General features: G+C 36.3%; 1 protein-coding gene across 3 annotated transcripts in view; it reads right to left on the bottom strand.

The window, feature by feature from the left end:
* LOC106867714 (probable vesicular acetylcholine transporter-B) overlaps positions 1–21646 on the bottom strand; it is a 292276-nt gene that overhangs the window by 122490 nt on the left and 148140 nt on the right. The gene's annotated exons all lie outside the window — the stretch shown is intronic.

The raw sequence follows: 21646 nt of genomic DNA on the forward strand, positions 1-21646 counted from the left end.
ATATATATATATATATATATATATATATATATATATATATACATATAAAATGTATATATTATTACACTAGTACGTTCTTACCTGTATACATTTTAGGTAACAACGAGGGGGAAGTAACTAGAATAGAGGGAAATGCAGGAGAAGAGAAATGAGGTCGAAGTGAGAGACAGACAGAGTGTGGTAGGGATAGTAAGAGGTACGGAATTGAAAATAGCGGATATTTAAAGATGAAACTGGAAGCGGGGAAGGAATTATGGTGACAGCGAAGTTAGTAAGGTCATTTTATCTTTAGATATTTAATTTCTTATTTTTCCCCTTTCTTTCTCAATGCGCTTGTTGGAATTATACCTTAGTTTGTAAAATAAGATACAATAGCAAGAACTGAAAAATGACATGATTTTCTTTATGTATGTATGTATGTATGTATGTATGTATATATACATATGCATATATATTCATTTACTCCTCTACGTGCTCAAGTTCAAATCTCTTGAGCACTACAAATGTTCGAAATGCCACTCTTTGGGATCGAATCTAGGTTTTCTGGGTTGTGAATGGTTTACCCAGGGTATCATCAATGTTACGTGGTACAACTAAGTTGTTCGCCGTTTTGGGGGTTGCTGCCTCAAGATCTTTCGCTTGCAGCACTTTTCATTTAGCAAACTTTCAAAATGCTTCTTTCAGTTGTTGATGCTCAGCATTGTAGAGAACCTATCATCGTGTGTATTCATGCACACACACACACACACACACGTATGTGTGTATACTTGCATATTTAATGTCAGTATGCAGATCTCATAACAAAACTTTGTAGCATATATTGGTGTGCCATAGACTTAGTCTCTTATGATGAGTTAAGGGTGATATAAAGAACACTACGTAAATATTCTTAAATACATTTTCCGTTTCTTCGCATAAAGAAAACAAGCAGCAAATGTTAGCAACTCCTAAGGAAAAGGTGAAAATAATTTAAATAATCCGGTCTTAATCTCTCAAACTTACATGTTTTTAGAAAGGAAAATCTGAACTTTGCTTGCAGTTAAGGGATAACTTTCGACATGTTTCTGCCTATTAAACTTCATAAGTATTTCATTGTCTACTTAAATCTGCGTGATTGGCAGACAGTTTTTTTTACAATTAAAAACATGTTTCAGATATGTTTTTGGTCAGTACAATTAGCATAATTACAAACTAAAACGAGATAAGGAAAATAACTCAAATGAGCCATTGACATGGATTCGTTCAAATGAATATAACGGTGATGTATTTATTGCTATATTCAAATAAAAGAAAAATTCTTATTTCCAACTCTCCACTTAATTGGAAAAGGAAGAGCAAATCTGCGAGGCTTCACTGTAATTTCCAAAGAGAAAGGGATGATAATATGTAGAAATTACGAATTAATCTCGAAGCTAATTTACATATCATATACATGGTTTAATTTCTATAGACAACTTTTTGACCTTCCTGCAGGAATACAAACGCTGGTGGCTGACGGTCAGCCAACATGCCTACGGATAAATCGCATTTAAACACTATTTAACAGGCATACTTGAGATTCATTCACTCATTTGTCAAATCTGGACACCATTCATTTGAATAATTCAAACATTACACTTCAATTACGGTTTTCTCCACCTTACACTTTCTGGCTTCTTAATATTTTGAACAGAATCACCGTAAGTTCTCATGGTATTTTAACCTGGGGCTCAATCCAACCACTTTACTGATGTCTTCCTCTTGCTTACACTCAATTTCTAAGACCTGTTACTCCGATGAGAAATATTCTATAAAATCTTTATTTATCAATATATTCTACTTCTATGAAAAACAAAAATGCTAAAATAAATTTTCTGAAGGGCGATCTACTCAATGTGAATAGAGCTTGAGGCCAAATAGTTATTCAGTTCAATAGATCGCAGATGGCGGCTGCAGTGATGTGTAAGTCTTATGATTCTTGTGCTAAGTTAGATTTAATCGTTCGATATATGAAGAAGCATGAAACTCTTCATGTACAAGGATATAATTTATTTGAAGCTAAACATAATGTTAACTTCGTCATACTATACCACAAACTGCTACTTTCAGCACATTTTCATAGCAAAATAATTTAAGTTTAAAAATTTAGCTTTGTTTTGTCATTTTTAAGCTATATTTTATGAAGCTATAAAGAAGTGGACTGATGAAACACGAGAAAATACTTGCAATTTTTCTACCAAAGCATATACAAACTTCTGCATCAGTGTTGTTGATGTTTCTATTTTACATGACAGTGCCTTCGCTATCGGCAGATCTCATGCCATATTTTTCACAACGTAATCTGAGACTCAAAACAAAACTGTTTTTATCTGCTTCAATGGCTCTATGGTTATGTAACTTGGACGCCATATCGACATTAAATATGTAGACTTGAAAGATTTTGTCAAGTAAAACCTGCACTTATTCTTGAATGTGAAATAGAATGAGTGTGTCAGAAACAACGATACATAAGCAACAAAAAGATCCATGCGAGACTAGACCATTCTGAAAAACATCAACTGCTATGCTTACGATATATATAAAAGATGCTAGGTACAAAAATGCCAATACAGATCTTGTACTCTAAATTTACAGACTACTGGCCAAAAGGAACGCCTAAGGAACGCGTTTGTGCTTAGTGCAATTTCTAAAATTCAACGAAATTCCATTAGGGCGGAATAGCCACCCCCCTCATACTTCCAACTGTCAGTGTAATATATTCTTTTCTACTCTAGGCACAAGGCCCGAAATTTTGGGGGAAGGGGCTAGTCGATTAGATCAACATCAGTATGCAACTGGTACTTAATTTATCGACCCCAAAAGGATGAAATGCAAAGTTGACGTCGGCGGAATTTGAACTCAGAACGTAAAGGCATGCTAGCATTTCTGCCAGCTTGCTGCCTGTCATTGTTAAATATTAGTTATCTTGTCGTATATTCATAAAAATATAACTAACATAATTTCTTTTGATTTAGAACGCAGTCAAAATTTTCACAGGAAGTTGTTGTTGGGGACCTAAATTAGATTTGCTTGAGCAGACTTATGATTAAAGGCATTCTAACCATGATCACCCCTTATCTGATAGTTTATCACAGACAACATCCAATGCGCACTCCATACTTGTAAAGACGGTAGAGTTTGCCGATCTCCGATTATACTGTCGACAACATGCACCGACCCTTGGTGAGTACCTTTGTGAAATTCCTTAACTGTGTTGAGCAGAGTTACTGTGGGTTGGGATTTTCTAACAGGTTGCCTTTGTTGGAAACTTACACAGCAACGTCTTCACTTTCCGCTTCACTAGATTGGAACTGATCCCAGTTTACTGTCAACTTCTGTAGATGGTTCACTGCACACGACTGAAAAATCTGGTGTAATGATCACCAGAAAACGAAGTATTACCTGACCGAAGTTTTAGCCTCAACAAATGACAACGTAACTGTGGAAAATTTATGCAAATATAAAGCACTGATGGTAAGGCCGGCCAAAATTGGTAGGATTGATTGAAAATAGAAACACGATTTATATCAATAGACATCTTGTGATTGATTAAAATAAAGCAAAGAAAAAATACGTAGACAAATTTACAACCCAAACTCAAAGACTTTTTCAAATATACACAGCTCACAGAAAATACCCTTATTAGGCACTGCAAACATAAATACAAAATATCCACAAATCAAGAAACCGAAACAAAGCTCTGCAGATAAAAAAAATGGGACACAGAACTGTGTTGGGAAGCGCCATGAAAGCACGTGATAAGTATAAGACTATTGGAAACTATTATTCACTGTGGTTACCGTCGCTATCACTATCACCGCCTTCATCGTTACCAATACTATTTTCAACATCATCATCGTTGTTCTTGTTGTAGCCACCGTCATAACCATGATATTTTTTTTCTTTCCCCTTTTGTGGTTGTTTTCAGTTTTCTTTTCTTCCTCCTCTCAATGTGTTCTCCTCCTCCTCCTCCTGCTTTTCTGCTTCTCCTTATTTTCTTCTTCCTCCTCCAGTTGCCAACATACTTCAACGGCGCCGAAGAAAGAAGTCTGTAGGCGTTTGGATACTCTTCAATAGAATAGAAAATTTAACCCCTCCCACACTCCACGCTGCAACCACCACCAATATGCAGATATACATATTTTGTGTATGTGTGTGTGTGTGTTTGTGTGTATGAGTGTGTATGTGTCTCTATATATATTATATATATATATATATGTATGTATGTATGTATGTATATATGTATGTAAGTATGTATCTATTTATCTATACATACATACATTCATAATACATTGTCACATATATTCACGCACGCACGCACACACACACACACACACACACACACATTTATATATTCGAGTAGAAGGACAGATTCATCTATCTTAAATTGCTTTGCTTACTTCCCCTGTATTGAGTGGTCAATTCCAACTTGTGAAGTGGCTGGCATAGAATAAGACAGCTCTGGGATTAATACAGAACTCTCTCTCCTCTGCCTCTCTCGTTCTCTCTCTCCTTAAAACAAGGTCGATATACATGGCACAATCGTTTGTTGCTCATTGGCAGCTGCAAATGGTTTATGGCATATAAGAGGAATTCTTCATCATCATCACATTTGAAGAACAAACCGTGTTTCAGCTACAATAACTCGATGATTGCAAGGTGATGTGGCGGCAATGGAAGGGTAGGAGGAGATGTGAGAGTGGTAGTGTGCGGTTTGTGGTTTGGAGTAATGGTGGTGGAGATGAAGAGGTCGGTTTGTATGCAATTACAAAGGTAAACCAATGATGATTCTGTTGTCTTGTTTCAAACATTTTCCTTCGCCTGCTTATATTACTGCAGTGTGTGTGTTAATGTCTAAAAGCGCAAAATGTGCAATGCCACACCTTCAGCACTACGTGTTAATATGTATATATATACACACAAAAACTATGCACACACACACACACATGTATATATAAATGTATGTGTGTATGTTTATATATATATATATATATATATATATATATATATATATATATATATATATGTATGTATGTATGTATGTATGTATATGTATGAAAATAGCACATACACACACATACACATGCTTACACATGCACATACAAGCTTTTACAAAAAAGCCATTCCTCACGGAATACGAAATATAATCACATAGAAAATTATTAGTTGATAAAGCTAATATCTTCCATTAAAGTTATAGAAAATAAATTGCAATTGGCTGTGAATTTTTTTTTTTTTATTAATATCAAAATACCGGATTATATCATTAAACAAAAGTATTTTTAATGTCCATTTCTGCTTACTACAAAATTATGGCAATAATAGCACCACAATCATTACGTCATTGTGAAGATAGGACCGGAATAGTTTGAAAACATGAATGGACTTAACCTAAGTTACTGAATTAATAAAGAGAATATAAAGAGTACGACAATGAAAAAGGATTTAATTTAAACATAGTCGTGTCTTCAACACAACAATGTTTGAATGTGTCTAATATGTGTAAATGCAAACTTACACTGTTGAAGAAAAATAGAATATTTGAAATGGCATCAACCAGTCGCCCTCCCCACTTTCAGTGTTCACGATGAGATTGTATAAACGTTACTGACGTTTACGTCTGTCTTATGTATCTAGTAAATTGATTTAATTTACGAACATATTCTTTTCCACTCTAGGTACAAGGGCCTAAATTTTGGGGGGAGGGGTCAGTCGATTAGATCGACCCCAGTACGAAACTGGTACTTAATTTATAGACCTCGAAAGGATGAAAAGCAAAGTCGACCTCGATGGAATTTGAACTCAGAACGTAAAGACAGATGAAATACCGCTAAGCGTTTCGCCCGGCGTACTAACGCTTCTACCAACTCGCCACCTTTAATTTACGTACATATTGACGGCTAAAATCTTTGGGTGTTCTCTGTAGTAAAGTTTTGTATGAAAAATAAACACCACTGACCCGTTTATAATTTAGGTTACAGAATTAACGACAGAAAATGTCAACTATACAAATCTATCTACATGATTTAGTTATATGCGTAACAACTGTAAGTATAAATACGATTTCATATTGCAGACGGTTAACGATTGCCGAGGAAATTATGGAACTGTATTTTTTAATTGTTTTGTCGACGTCCCCAGGCGAAGAAGTAGGATCTCCCAAGACATATAAATAGAGGTAGTCTGGCCGTGGTAGGAGTGTTGAGTAACAGTCGAGTAGCAGTTGTGTAGCGGTTGAGTAGAGGTCATTCGAAGGTGCGAGATAGCAGTAGCTTGGGACATAACCCTAATCAATCACGCTTTTACTGACCACAGCAAGTTTATGTGTGTGTTGTGTTTGTTGTGCTTTGTGTGTGTGTGTGTGTGTGTGTGTGTGAGAGAGAGAGAGAGAGAGAGAGAGAGAGAGAGAGAGAGAGAGAGAGAGAGAGCATATTTGCAGATACATTATGACCGAAGGGTACTGAAGTTTGCCTCACAATCACGAACTCCAGCTTTCGGTTCTGCTGTGTTGCATTTTGGCAAGTATAATTTTCTATAGCCATCGGTCCACCAATACAGGTAAGTGGAATCAAGGTTGACGGAAACTGTGCAGAAGCCTGTTGGCTGGAGTGCGCCCGTAATACCGATGTCTAGCCTTGTCATTCTGTGTCGGGCTGACTCCACCTGAGAATTTCATTAAGTGTTCATGTGCCTCAGGAATACTCGCCCAGCTATGTGTTAAGTCAATGATCCTGCTAGTTCAGTGGATCGAACTACGGAAATTTTATGGTCGGAAATTCTGTCCGAGATCCAGTTATATTACATACATGCATACATGCATGCTTAAATACTGTAATGAGAATGTATTTTTCTTAATTATAATATTGTAATGATTGAGTTTTAGTTATTTTGGGGTTAGAAAAGTTTAGCCTATTGGTTGGTTTTGAATCAATGAAGTCTAGATATATATATTCACCAGCTATTTTCAAGAAAATAAAAAGGGTTATTTCCCCTTTCGCTTCGATCGTCTCGGCTCGGAGAAATTACGAATTTAGGCAAACACGCAGGCGTTTGAGAAGGAAATACGACCGTCACATTTGATATGGAACTCTCCGTTATCAAGAACTCACATTTATACAATTTATGCTTCTTGGATTCATGACTCTGGTAACTATTTCATCTTGATCAATATTTGGCTACTGACCAAATTATTTTGTAACAACTCTGTACTGCCATTATTGCAAATTTTTTATCATATTTCTGTTGTGTTGACGCCCCCAAGCGAAGAAGTAGGATCGCCCAAGACATATAAATAGAGGTAGTCCAGCCGTGGTAGAGGAGATGAGTAGCTCTTGAGTAGCCGTCGTGTAGCGGTTGAGTAGAGATCATCCGAAGGTGCTAGGTAGCAGTAGCTTGAGACATAACAATTTCTCAATACACAACTGTATTGTACAGACCTGTTTGTTTTACTTGCTGGTTTCGAGCGGGGACTGTTTACTTGTCATGCAGTAACCGTAACAATACATACATACATGCATGCATGCATATATACATATACAATGAGAAAAGCAATGCATGGGTACTTATCCCGTAAGCTAGAGGGCAATAACAGCATTGATAGGAAGAGTAGCTTCTCCTGGACCTGTGATAGATACATTACATCCCACCAAGTTGAAAATGTGACAGTGGTTTTGTTATTAATATTCGAACAATGAAGCTTTGTATCTTTGTAAGAAACCAACTCCCATCCTACAAGAAGACTTCAAATAATTACAAACAGAAGGGAACACACACACACACACATACATACATACACACACACACACACACATGTCCGTCCGTCCGTACGTAATACATACATGCATACATGCATACATGCATATTCACACTCATACATACATACACACGTGCATACATACGTACATACGTACATACATACATATATATACATACATACATACATACATACATACATACATACATACATTCATACATACATACATACATACATGCGTATGTGGCTCTGTAAATATACATTTAACAGTCGTCCGCAGTCGCATACATACACAGCACACAGATATGTTGTGCCAGAAACTGTCAGTAGTAACAAACTGTCCGTAATATTACCTCCGTATTGCTCTTCCTCCCCAACACACTTTCATTTCTGTCATATTTTCCCATCTTAAATAACTCATTCCTAATAACTATCGTCAAAATCCCAACATTTGCTCCACCTCTAAAATTACATCCTATTATTTAAGATCATTTGGAAATATGAAGACCGCTTTTCGAAGTCTCTTAGACATCTGTGTGACGTGTTAATAGTGACGGTTTACGCTGCTTGCTATCAGCCATTCTTTCATTGAGTAAATTTACTTTGATTAAAACACATCATCGTCTTCACAGCAATCAGTGAAGTCGGAATGCTTGCGTTTCAAATAATGATTTCAAATAATAAAAAGTTAATAGATTTCGTTGGTAATATTCAATTATAAAGATAAAGTTAATAGAATGGAAATCTCGGCGAATAAAAAGGCTAACCGAACAAAGAACGACTGTGAAGAATACCCATCATTATCAATGATTTCATTTAAATTTCGGTTCAATACCAGATTACTTATGTGACTTGGGCAAAACTCCTAATTTTACATTTTTCAATCTCCAAAAGGCAAAATCTCCAAAGTTTAGTATTAACGATTCTTTTCGATTTACTCTGGGAAGAAATGTCTATGCATTAAAGTCACTTTAATAGAGCACATTAATTACATTCACCAATTAATCTCAGATACCATAACCCATAATATACTGAACTACAAAAGAAACGCCGCACTGTGAAAGATTATTTGTTTCACACACGACAGTGAGATGATATGGAATTTATCACATTTCTAGGTAATTTGACATCAGGAAGATGTTACCGACCCGCAACACCAATCTTCTTTGAAAACACAAGGATTGCATGTAAGGTTCTGATTCGTTCACTTTTCGTTAACATGGTAATGCACGTGAACGCATCTTTATGGAAAGTATGATGCACGTGCAGAACGTTGGCTCATAGGGTATAAAAGGCAACCAAATTTCCCAGCCTGTCATTTGTTTCCCAAATGCAGCAAACATGCCAAGACTGACACGAAATCAAAAAGGAGCAAGTCATCGGACATTTCCAAGCTTGTCAACATGCATGGGTCATTGCTAATGACTTGAACTGCAATATTCGGACAATTGAGCGGCTGAGGGAACGATACAATGCCAGAAACAGCACAGATGATCGTCCACACAGTGGTCGACCGAGGGTTACAAATGCACGTCAAGATCGCCAACTGTACCGACAGCACTTGCAGGACCGATGCCGGAGGGCAACGGAATCAGCTAGGCAGACCATTAGGGACTCACCACAGACCCATTTGTGCAGAGACAGTTCGCCGCCGGCTGAGATCTTTCAATCTATCTTGCCAATGTCTGGCTAGGGGCCCCATTCCCACAGATCGTCATCTACGGGCATGACTGCAGTGGGCTCAAAAACGTCAGAACTGGCGATAGCAGCAGTGCAGCACTGTCGTCTTCTCTGACGAAAGCCGATATTGCATTTCTGTGTCAGATGGCAGAAACAGGGTTGGGAGAAGGGGTGAACGTCATGCCGATGGCTGTGTGGTGGAGAGAGACTCATGAGGAGGACAGAACATAATGGTATGGGGCGGATTACACTCAGCTAGAAACTTGAACCGGTGGTCTTCTAAAACATCAGTCAAGGCCAAGGCAATGGAGTAATCGCTGCTCGTTACGTCGACCAAGTGTTGAGGCCTCACATTGTGTCATACTTTGTCCGTCATCTGAATCACATGTTTTAACACGAAAATGCCCGTGTCCAAACTGCAGGTTGACAACAAACTTCCTCCAACAGCACAACATCAAAACACTGCCATGGCCTACCCTAAATCAGGACTTGAACCCCATAAAGCACCTATGGAACGAAATCCAAAGAAGGCTAAATGACATCGGTCCAAGGCCGACAACTTCGGCACATGCGCTGTTATCCCCTTGGCCTTCTTCAATCGTTTGGCGCATTCAATGTGCAAAAGATGGCTGGTGGTAATCAACGCTAACGGTGGTCATACGGAATATTGAGTTCATTTCTTTGGATCCAGGACACTCTGTCATCAAGTGACACCATATGACGTCAAACATGTTTCTGGAAATGAGGTTTTATCATTGGGAAAGAACTGTTTTTTAATTAGCATTCTCCAATCAATGCTATGGGAGTTTGTTCAGAATCTATTTAGAATGTGTGAGACGTTTCTTTTGTGGTTCAGTATATTTATTTTAATTATGATTTAGTACAAGGCAGTACTGGTGGAATCGTTCGCATGCCGGGGATAATGGTTAGCGGCATGGTTTAGTATAAAACAGCAAGCTAGCAAAATCGTTAGCATGTCGGATGCTTAACGGAGTTTCTTCCAAGTATCTACGTTCAGATTTCAAATAAAACTGAGGTCAAATTTGCATTTTATCGTTTCGGTATCGATAAAATAAAATACCAGTCGAGTTGTGAGGTTGTCATGCAATCGACTTTCCCCTTTCCTAAAAACTACTTGTGGCCACATGCCGAAATTTGAATCAATTAATGTTGCGATGTGGCAGAATCGTTTGCGAAGGCGGCGAGCTGGCAGAATCGTTAGCACACCGGGCGAAATGCTTAGCGGTGTTTCGTCTGCCGTTACGTTCTGAGTTCAAATTCCGCCGAGGTCGACTTTGCCTTTCATCCTTTCGGGATCGATAAATTAAGTACCAGTTATCGATTTAATCCCGTTGTCTGTCCTTGTTTGTCTCCTCTATGTTTAGCTCCTTGGGGGCAATAAAGAAATAAAGAAATAAGGATCATTTGCGAGTCGGGCAAAATACATAAAAGTGAAAACAAAATAATATTCATCACACTAATAATAATAATAATAATAATAATAATAATAATAATAATAATAATAATAACAACAACAACAACAACAACAAAAAATAACAACAACGACGACGACAACAATAGCCACTACTGTATTCAGGTGTTAGTTATCTGTAAAAGCAGTTTACATTACACACCATCATTTTCTGTTTAGCTGCGAAAAATTCTTTGATTGGAGCGGTAGATGAAAGATGTATGCATGTATGTATGTATGTATGTATGTATGCATGTATGTATGTATGTATGTATGCATATATGTATATATACATATACGTATACATATATAGATACAAATATGTATGTATGTATATATATATATATATATATAAGCATATATAAGCATATATATATATATATATATATATAAGCATACATACACACACATATGTGTGTGTATGTGTGTGTATGTATATATGTATATATGTATGTATATGAATTATTATGGGGAAAAAGGAGGAGAAGGTGGGGAAAATGATATGGTGATGTTGAGAGGTAGAAAGGATGGAGAAGATAAATAATCATAAAAAGATGAGAAAATGTGCAGGGGAAAAAAAGAAAAGAAAAAAAGGAGGCAAAGGAAGAAAATCGTATGAAGGAAAAAAATATAGAAACTAAAACAAAAGAACTAGAACAAAATGGAGAATATAAAAAGAACAATGAACCATTTTTTTTTTCAAAATATTCCCAATTTTCAGCAATTTTCTCTGAAGAGGTTTTTCTGAGAAATTGAAGCTAAAAAGGTTGGTGTGATGTAGGAAGGAAGAGGAGAAGTAGGATAAGAAAAGCTGACGGAAGAGGAAGTGGAGTAAAAGAAGAACAGAAGTAGTAGGAGGAGAAGAAGAAGAAAATGGACACGAAAAACATACAAAATACAAGCAAACACGAAAAATCCGTAATCATAACGGCGAATGTGAAAAATTGTGCAATTTACTTAGTGGAGCAAATGTTAAAAAATAACAATAACATCAACAACAAAATGTACAAACAGACATATACGTGTGTGTGTGTGTGTGTGTGTGTGTGTGTGTGTGTGCGTGCGTACATGAACAGATACATGCATGCACGCAAGTGTCTGTAAAGGTTCGGCAAACATCATGCATGGTAATCAACAAACGAAGAGTTATTGGACTATAAGAGGTTACAAAATAGAGGAACAAAAAAGCAGACATGCAGCTTATTAGATAGATAGATAGATAGATAGATAGATAGATAGATAGATAGATAGTTGGGTGGGTAGCTAGTTAGCGAACTGCGTACTTAGATAAATGGATGGATGTATAGCTAGTTTGATAGCTAGATAACTAGATGGACAGATAGCTATAGAACAAAAGGAAGGGGAAAAGTAAAGTAGAGAGAGCATGAGAGAAAGGAGGGTGGAGAAAAAGATATGTTTACTGCATATAATATATATATATATATATATATATATATAAGATAATAAGAGTGAAAAAACTACAGAAGGCTTGTGTTACATGGTTAAAGTATATATTTAAATTATGTCAGAAAAATGTTAGAAAAATGCTATAAAATCTTTTTGGTATATAAACATTGTATTTTGAGAAATAAACGGTTTCGTGTTGTCTTTTCAAATTTCTCTACTTCATTGTAACGTGTTCGCTCGTGCGTGAGTCTCTACAAAACAAATGTTGTCGCGCGCATAACCGAAAGTTGAAAAACGTTCATTTCGCAGTCATGAGACCTTTGGGTGGATCTTGCCATGGGGTACTTCAAGCGCGATTACTGGGCTATATCTCTAATTCAAAATGCCAGCCTAGTGCCATTTTCTTTCACTCTGATTCTGCGTAATTATTACGTTAAGCATACAAGGATTAGACAGCTTAGTTGACTGGGCAATTAGGACACTCGTCTTCGAAACTGAAGAGGGAATGTGGTGGGATGGTTGGTAAGGAAAAGGGAAAGCAGTTGAAGTTGTGTGTATTAGGGACAGGAAGATGGAGGATTTGCAGAGATATGACCTCCGCTCCCATCACCGCCAAAGTACAGCCTTGACGGTCGGTTTCGTAATGATGTCGTTCCAGCGTCGAAAACTGCGGAGTGCAGAATGTTCAACTCAGGAGCTATTTTGGTGACTTACACGCTACCGGATATTCAAATAGTCCACAAGATAGTGACACAAGGCGGTGAAGAGACGCACAGACTTATATCTTGCCCTCACACTCTTTTCAAACAATTATTAAACCTACTTACACACATCTCTCTTTCCCTGGCTTTTAATATATTTTTTTAACTACAAGACATCATTTTTCCCACTTCTACCCTACACATATCTATTCTTCCATTCAGCGTTCTGCATATGCTACAACCACGCTGCTTTCTTATTTAACATTCGGTTTATTTTTGTATTCTTGAAAAAGAAACATTCTCCGAAACGTCCGACACTCCTTCTTTCTATTCAATGTAATTATATACTTTGTAACCTTGCTCGTAATTTTCTTGCTTTTATTTTTTCTCAAAACCATTGGATGTTCCATTGCTATGCTGATGCAGACTTCCTGAATGAACACTGGATAATACTTTAAAATAATAAAGCAACGAGGAAGCGTCAACTAAGTCTGATCACTTAATAATAACATTTACATCTTAGTCACATCCAAGCCTATCCTCTTAAAAAAATAAACAAACACAATAGATAATATAGTCCAAGAATTTAACAGAAGCTTTAAAACATTTAAATCGGTTTTCTAGCGTTGCTGCGAACCCGTAACCTCTCTAATGCCATAAATATTGATTTTCTTTGCGATATTTATAGTTTCCCCACGGATATTAGTGTCTCAAGTAAGTTGACTGGACTTCTACCAGGAGAAGAAACCATGACGTGATTTCTGACTAAGGAGACGATAATATTTGTTCTATGTTACTCATCAGGAAAAGTCAGATACGATTTCTTTTGAGTTTGTACGAATCCAAATGAAAATACAAAATAAATAAAATTAAATCGACTTGGGTATAATACTGGTACAAAATGCATAATCCTCGAAGATAGAAAAGAGGAGTACAGCAGTATTTAGACTTGGAATACAGATGGGTAGAACTAGATACTTGTTGACATATTCCAGCATTCTACGTTTATGCTGATTCCCCGTTCAAGCCATCACTTACATTCATATTCGACGAACGTATATTTCAATGCCACTTTCAGTATCACTTTCATTGATAATAATGACAGTTTCTTAAATTTCGAAATGTATTTTCCAGTAATCTTAGAAACCTAAATATATTCGGTATATATATATTCAGCCAGCTTGTAATCATGAACTGGAATTTACCTAATTATTCATCAAAAATTTGATTTAAGGAAATTATATTTTTGCAATATATTCTTTAAATTAATCATGTTCTAAACTTTATTTAATCTTTGATAAATCGCAAATAGAATCGAAGTCTTTTGCCATCTTTCGATATTCCAAATTTTGTCAACTTAAATATCTGAAAATTTAATTATGGTATTTAATTTTCTATTTACCTTTATTAAGAATTTGTGTAAATGATGTTTTCGTTAATTATACAAAACCACGATGTAAAGTAAGATAATTAGGTATGGAACATCGTTTTGTATCATCTTATATTTTTTGATAACCGTCTTATTGCACTTTAGACGTTAAAAAATTCTAATTTTCTCAAATTTCAAAGAGTGCTTAATTAAATTTTATTTCATATTTCAGTAAAATATGTCCATTAATTAACAACATCAGAGTAATTATAAATTTTGATTTTGCGGTAATTTCAAAACCAATAATTTTTTTTTGTGTGAACAAAGAATAAATGGGAAACTAAATACTGAAGATGCTTTTTTTTTTCTTTAGTATTCACAAGGCCTTAAGTCTTAAAGGAAAAATATAAAGAATATTCTTTTCTACTCTAGGCGCTCGGCCCGAAATTTTTGAGAGGGGGCCAGTCGATTAGATCGACCCTAGTACGCAACTGGTACTTAATTTATCGACCCCAATAGGAAGAAAGGCAAAGTCGACCTCGGCGGAATTTGAACTCAGCACGTAAAGACAGACCATATACCGCTAAACATTTCGCCCAGCGTGCTAACGTTTCTGCTAGATCGTCACCTTAAAAATATAAAGAATACTGTGGTGTTTATGCGTTTCTGTTTGACATCGGCAGCTCTTGTCGACTGGGAAGAATCATCGAGAACAAGAAACAAGTCATCCTTTCGGTTGAGAGCTTATCTATTTTCTCACAACACTCCTCAATATATTTACAACATTAATATCAAAAAATGTATAAGCTACCCTAAAACAAAGCAAGGGTTTTTTTTCGTTTTTAGCTAATAATAAAACTTAGGAAATATCCAGGAGGTTGTTTTACCTCCTTGTAGTTCTGTAGGTACTTAAAGCAATATTTTGAAAGACAACTTTCGAAATAGCTCTTTCGAAAGCCATTGCATGTAGTGGGAGCCCATCCACAGACAGATTGAAATGGTAGTATTTTGTAACCTCCAATCACACTACATATTAAAATCAAATTCCCACATAGTTTTCTTTGTTTTTCGTCGCACATACTACTAGTGTGTAATGCGCTAGGTTTGATTCAATCTACACTACTACTTTCCTATCACATTTTTGTGAAGGGTGTCAGTGTTTGGAACGATACAGTACCGCACTAAATACCTTAGAAAAGGTAATTACCAAATAAGGACGTTCCTGGAAAAACCAAATACGTACCGCTCTATGAAGCATCTGCAGTCAACTGCAAAGGTTCTGCCATGATCCTACTGTATGATAAGGGCCAGACTGAGAGTACATAACGTATCTGTTGCTAATATAATGTGAAAGGAAACGTTTAAACGAATGTTTCTTATTAAGCAAAATAAATACCAGAGATGCTTTGCTCGACACAGAAACTGCAGCATTAGAAACCCTTCTGCATCTTCAGCAATTAGCTCAGTGTCACAAGCGTTTCGCCAGAATAGAGCAGCAAGGACTGAATTAGACTTCGCCTGCTGTAGGATTCCATCTACCATCTCTTGTCAATTAAATCCACCTTTATCCGGTTTATCATGTCTATCTCTTTGGTTGCTTTCTTCAGTTGTTTGAGTTCCATATCAACCTTCTGCAGGAAGAGTTAATCTTGCAGAAAAATAATGTGATTATTACATCAGATGCAGATGCATTAAATCAAACAAAAGAGAAATGGGGAAACTCTTAAGAAATTTAGCATCACAGACCATTTGAATGCTGAGGTCAGAAGGAAAAGTACAAAGTTAGCACTGACTGATTATCTAAGGCGTGAAACTATATTATCAAACTTGTCTTTTCTTTGTTTAAAAGGATAGGGTAGTTTGAGCCAAATTCAGTTGCTTCTGTCAGAGGCCGTTCGTGCAGTATTGGTGTAACCTTGTTGGCTCAAGTTTGAAATTGCTTGTTGATTAAGTCTCTTTAAAAATATATATAAACGATGTAAGACCTAAAACTCAAACACTTATTTAATAAAGGTTGCTTCTCTTTGAATTTGAACAATTAAATGTTTAACATCACAGTTTCTCATGAAATTGCATTTCACCCGAGTACTACAGCGGTTACTCACTTCTGGTAGAGGCTCCTCTCGTTGGCTCACCTAGACATAGTCATCTCTGACGGGTGGACAGATATTTTTTGTTTCCAATATGAAATTGCTGGCTGAAACAAAGTCAAACAACATCGAGCCCTCAGGGATGCAGTGGTATTCTTTATTATTAGCCCAGTTTCCGTTTATGCCTTATTCTGAAGCAATAACTTTCATTATTTGCATTTAGAGTTTTCTTTGGCTGTAGTTAGAACCCTTACTACAAAGTTGACCAGGATTCGAACGCGTGAACTCTCGTACTCAAAAACAGAGTCATAAATTCTAGACCAACGCGCCTACATACATACATACATACATACATACATACATACATACACATGTACATATTTATACACACACATATACATACACAAACACACACACACACACACACACACACACACACACACACATATATATATATGTGTGTGTGTGTGTGTGTGTGTGTGTTTATAAACATACCACAAAGAAGGCATTGCAAGTGCAAAATATTCATGTCAACAGCTTCAGTTAATTAGCTGCTGGACGATAGAATTGCTTTTAAATACATGAAAATGGCATGACAAAATTATGACAAGATCATAACTTAATTATTGCAGGGATACTTATGACTGTAAATATTAATTTTGGGGAATATTTGAAAGCATTTAGCTTGTATTGGAACGTTTATTAGCTAAATAATCGTCAGCAATTAACTACTTTAATCAAATTGTTAGGCCGAAGGAAAGATTAAAATTCGGCTTCTTAAGTCAATGATTCCAATAATTCATTGACCTATATGAAGAAACGGAAATAGTTTTCTTAAGAAAATATAATTTCCTTTTTGATTCTTGTACTTTGGTGAGTGTGTGAACTGACGGACGGGAAGAGAAGGAAAAAATAAGATGAAGAATAGAAGAAATAATGAATTTTTTAAAATTATACTTTTGTCTAAATTATACTTACAACGTAAATATATCTAATTCGAATCGTTTAATTGAATGTTGGCTTAAAATGGAGGCAAGGAAGTGAAAGAAGATGAAGAATGCGATAACAGCAGGAGACATTGTACAGAGTTTGTGTGTGGTCAGTCTCATTCCAATTCTTCGATTTAGTCATAGAAAATGGTTAATTAACAAAACGATCAATTCTTCGTGTTTTGTTTCAGTGTGATTATTGACTTATTTACATTATTGATTAAATCTATTCCATTTTACTTTGTTGAATGGAAATTGCAAATAATTTGAGAACAACAACAATAAAATTACTCATAACAACAACAACAACAATAAAATTACCCGTACCAACAACAACAACAATACTCACTATGAATAAAAACAATAAAAACAAACCAAAGACGATTATAACGATGACAAAAGACTATCAATTTGAGTTCGAATTTCTATATAGATGTTCTTAATTTTGTTAATAAGCAACAATTTAAATCAATTAGGGTTCACTCGAATATTGTCGATTTCGTTTCTAATTAATGCTGCTTTTTGAATAATTCAGCTTCATCATCTGATCGGGCTTGCTCGGACATTGTAAACCCACACATCACATCTCAGTCCTGCATTATTTGAATGAGGTTTTCGGGTTGGAATCCAGTGTCTCTGGTGAGCTGATCTGCCTACGTTATGTTTAGACGACCGGTCAAGTACGGCCATGCTTTAGCGTCCATAACAGGCAGGTCAATCGCCAGCTCTTGTTTAGATCACCAACAATGTCCCGCAAAGCACAAACACCTTTCCCTTACAATAGTGGAAACTGGTAGGCAATCTCCATACAGTTTTTCTTGGTTATTTAGTGGACTAAAGACTATTGACTGCAGACATACCCAAATAATAAATATTGTTCATTTCTTCTTTGTTTATATTTTGACTTATTACGAAACATAAATACTGTATTTTACAGGATGAAAGGAAAAGATCTAATGCACTTATCTATCTCATGAATATGAGCTGTATAAAGGAAATGAAGCAACTTCAAGTTAGAATTGAGTCGTCTTACAGTTTTGATTCTAGGAATCTCTATTACCTAAAATAACCTATGCTACTTCAGGTAGTAAGCAAGCAAGGATGCCTCTATACTCTCGATCGACTTGCTAGAATTAGCATTCAAACCGCATTCAAATCACTGTTTACCATCATAATTAACGCATAAGGTAATGCAGTCTTCCTCCCGCCCAGAGTATAATAGGATATCATAGGTATGAACGTGAAGATGCGCAGACTAGTGGTTAAGATCTTGGGCCCATGAATGTTAGGCCGTGGGTTCTACTCTAGATTGAGTGGTGCTATATTGTGTTCTTCAGGAAGGTGCTCTATTTCACGTCGCACTAGTACACTCAGCTGCAAATGAGTACCAGTGGTAGCTGAAGGCTTCAACAGCAACGGACGCGGTCCACGTTCAGTGGCTGGAGCGAGGCTTGTACTATAAGTCTAAATGCTTTAAGATGGGAACAAAGAGAGAGAGAGAAGGGGGGAGAGAGATTGTGTGTGAGACAGTGAGATAGAGAGTATGTGTGTGAGAGAGAGAATGTTGGGAGAAGGGAGGGAGAGAAGACTTAACTCCAATGCAGGACTAGTAATATATTTATCACCACTGAAACGATAAAAGAAAGACTAACTTGACTTCCGTAGTGTTTAAACTCAAAGTGAAGAGAACCAAAATAAATACTGCAAGGCAGTCTATCCAAGAACTGCCATACAACGCTTCTACTGGTCCTGAAACTGCTTGCAGTACTACTTTTTATTTCACAGCTAGATGAACGAAAGGGGAGATAAGTGCTTGGGTCCAAAACAGAGAGCAGTAACTGCAGTAGAATGCAATCGGCCGGCAAAACGTTTGTGATTAGTATTTGCATGTTGGCAATTAAATTAAAGTCGGCTATCACACAGCTACGATATGAAGTATAATAACTTATCGCCAAGTAGAAGTAAATTCAATGTTCTTATAGACACGCTACATTGAAGGATCAAATTCCATATCGATTTCAGAAGTGGTAATTGATATGAAGATCTAGCTAGCATAGATTTCACTCCAGTAGAGAGACAGCTTGTTTGGAAAAGTGTGCCAGCCAAGGATATTATTGCGGAAGCGTTGCTTTCCAAAGGAAATGGCCGCTTTAGTGTTGTTGTTGTTGTTGTTGTTGTTAGTGGTGGTGATGATGATGGAGGTTATTTACAAGATGAAACAGATTTATCACTGTTAGTTGCGAATGGATCGGCAAGCAAATTCTGCGCCAAGTTTTATAAATCAAGGTGTTTTAGATGTGAAGAAGAAATAATGTGTAATGCAATCTAGTTACAAATATAGATCATGTCTTGCACATGCCAGAAGAAATAAATGACTTTTGGAGCAATTATTTAATCAAAAAGGACCGGTTCTGTATCAGCGGTTCTATTAAGAATTCTTTTTGAAGAAGAGAAAAAAGAGGAAACATTTTAAAACTGAGTCGCGCATCTAATCATACCTACAACACACACATACACACACGCACGCACACGCATGCACACGCACAAACACATATACACACACATTCACATATATGTACGTACTTATGTGTTAGCATAAATTTATAAATCCACGTTTGTCGATGAGATCGTAAATGTATACAATTAGCTGAATGCTATGTATATGGACCGAGTTCTGGTAAATGGTCTTAATAGCGTCAACATCACATTGTAAGAGAACCAAAAGGATGCGGCATGATCATAACAATTATGACGATGCTGATGATGATCATAATTGTTCTTGTTACTTTTGTTATTATTATATTTGTCAGTGACGGTGGCCGTGGCGATAGAAGAATTTGTGTCATAATAATGATGAAAATGATATCTGCTGCACATTAAATCTCGCATACATTGATCTAAACATACGACACCATAATTGCTTCTCTATATTCAATCTCTGTAATAAGCCAATTATGTTAAATTAACTCTGAACCCCATTTTGCGTCGTGCAACGAATAGATTACACATAGCTTCTGAAAGCTGTTTATAACTCTCTGTATTTTTTTAAATAAGGAACTAATACATAGTGAATATAGTCATAACAACGGCAAGATATTGTCTGGCTACGTCCAGACCTCAACATTAGTCAAATATTTGTTGTTAGCACTCCGTCGCTTACGACGTCGAGGGTTCCAGTTGATCCAATCAACGGAACAGCCTGCTCGTGAAATTAACGTGCAAGTGGCTGAGCATTCCACAGACACGTGAACCCTTAACGTAGTTCTCAGGGATATTCAGCGTGACACAGTGTGACAAGGCTGGCCCTTTGAAATGCAGGTACAACAGAAATAGGAAGAAAGAGTGAGAGAAAGTTGTGGTGAAAGAGTACAGCAAGTTTCACCACCATCCCCTGCCGGAGCCTCGTGGAGCATTAGGTGTTTTCGCTCAATAAACACTCACAACGCCCGGTCTGGGAATCGAAACCGCGATGCTATGACCTCGAGTCCGCTGTCTTAACCACCGTGCCATTGCGCCTCCACAGTCAAATATAGAAAGTGTTTTATTTCTGCTGAAGAAGTCCTGCGATTAGTTTGCTGAACATAACTATTGATAATGGTTTCAAATTTTGACACATGGCAAGTAATTTTAGTGGGAATGGGTTAGTCGATTACATCAACTCCAGTGACCAATTAATACTTATTTTATTGAAATGATAAAAGGAAAAGTTGATTTTAGTGGTATTTGAACGCAGTATGTAAAGAGCTGGAAGAAATGTCGCTGAAAATTTTGTCCGACGCTTTAAAGATTCTACGGGCTCACCGCCTTAATTATTCATATAATAATCCTTTCAACTATAGAAGCAAGGTCTGAAATTATGGGTAATGGGGCTAGTCGATCACATAGACCTCATTACTGGTAATATTTTATCGATTTCGAAAGAATGAAAAGCAAAGTTGAACTCTGCGGAATTTGGTCTCAGAACGTAAACCTCAGGATGGCATCCCTGCTAAATAAATTAGCATGTCATACCTTTTGAATAATAATAATAATAATAATATTAATAATAATGATAATAATAATAATAATAATAATAATAATAATAATAATAATAATAATAATAATAATAATAATATTAATAATAATAATAATAATGATAATAATAATAATAATAATAATAATAATAATA

Source organism: Octopus bimaculoides, chromosome 5 (genome assembly GCF_001194135.2).
Source record: "Octopus bimaculoides isolate UCB-OBI-ISO-001 chromosome 5, ASM119413v2, whole genome shotgun sequence".
Classification (NCBI taxonomy): Eukaryota; Metazoa; Mollusca; class Cephalopoda; order Octopoda; family Octopodidae; genus Octopus; species Octopus bimaculoides.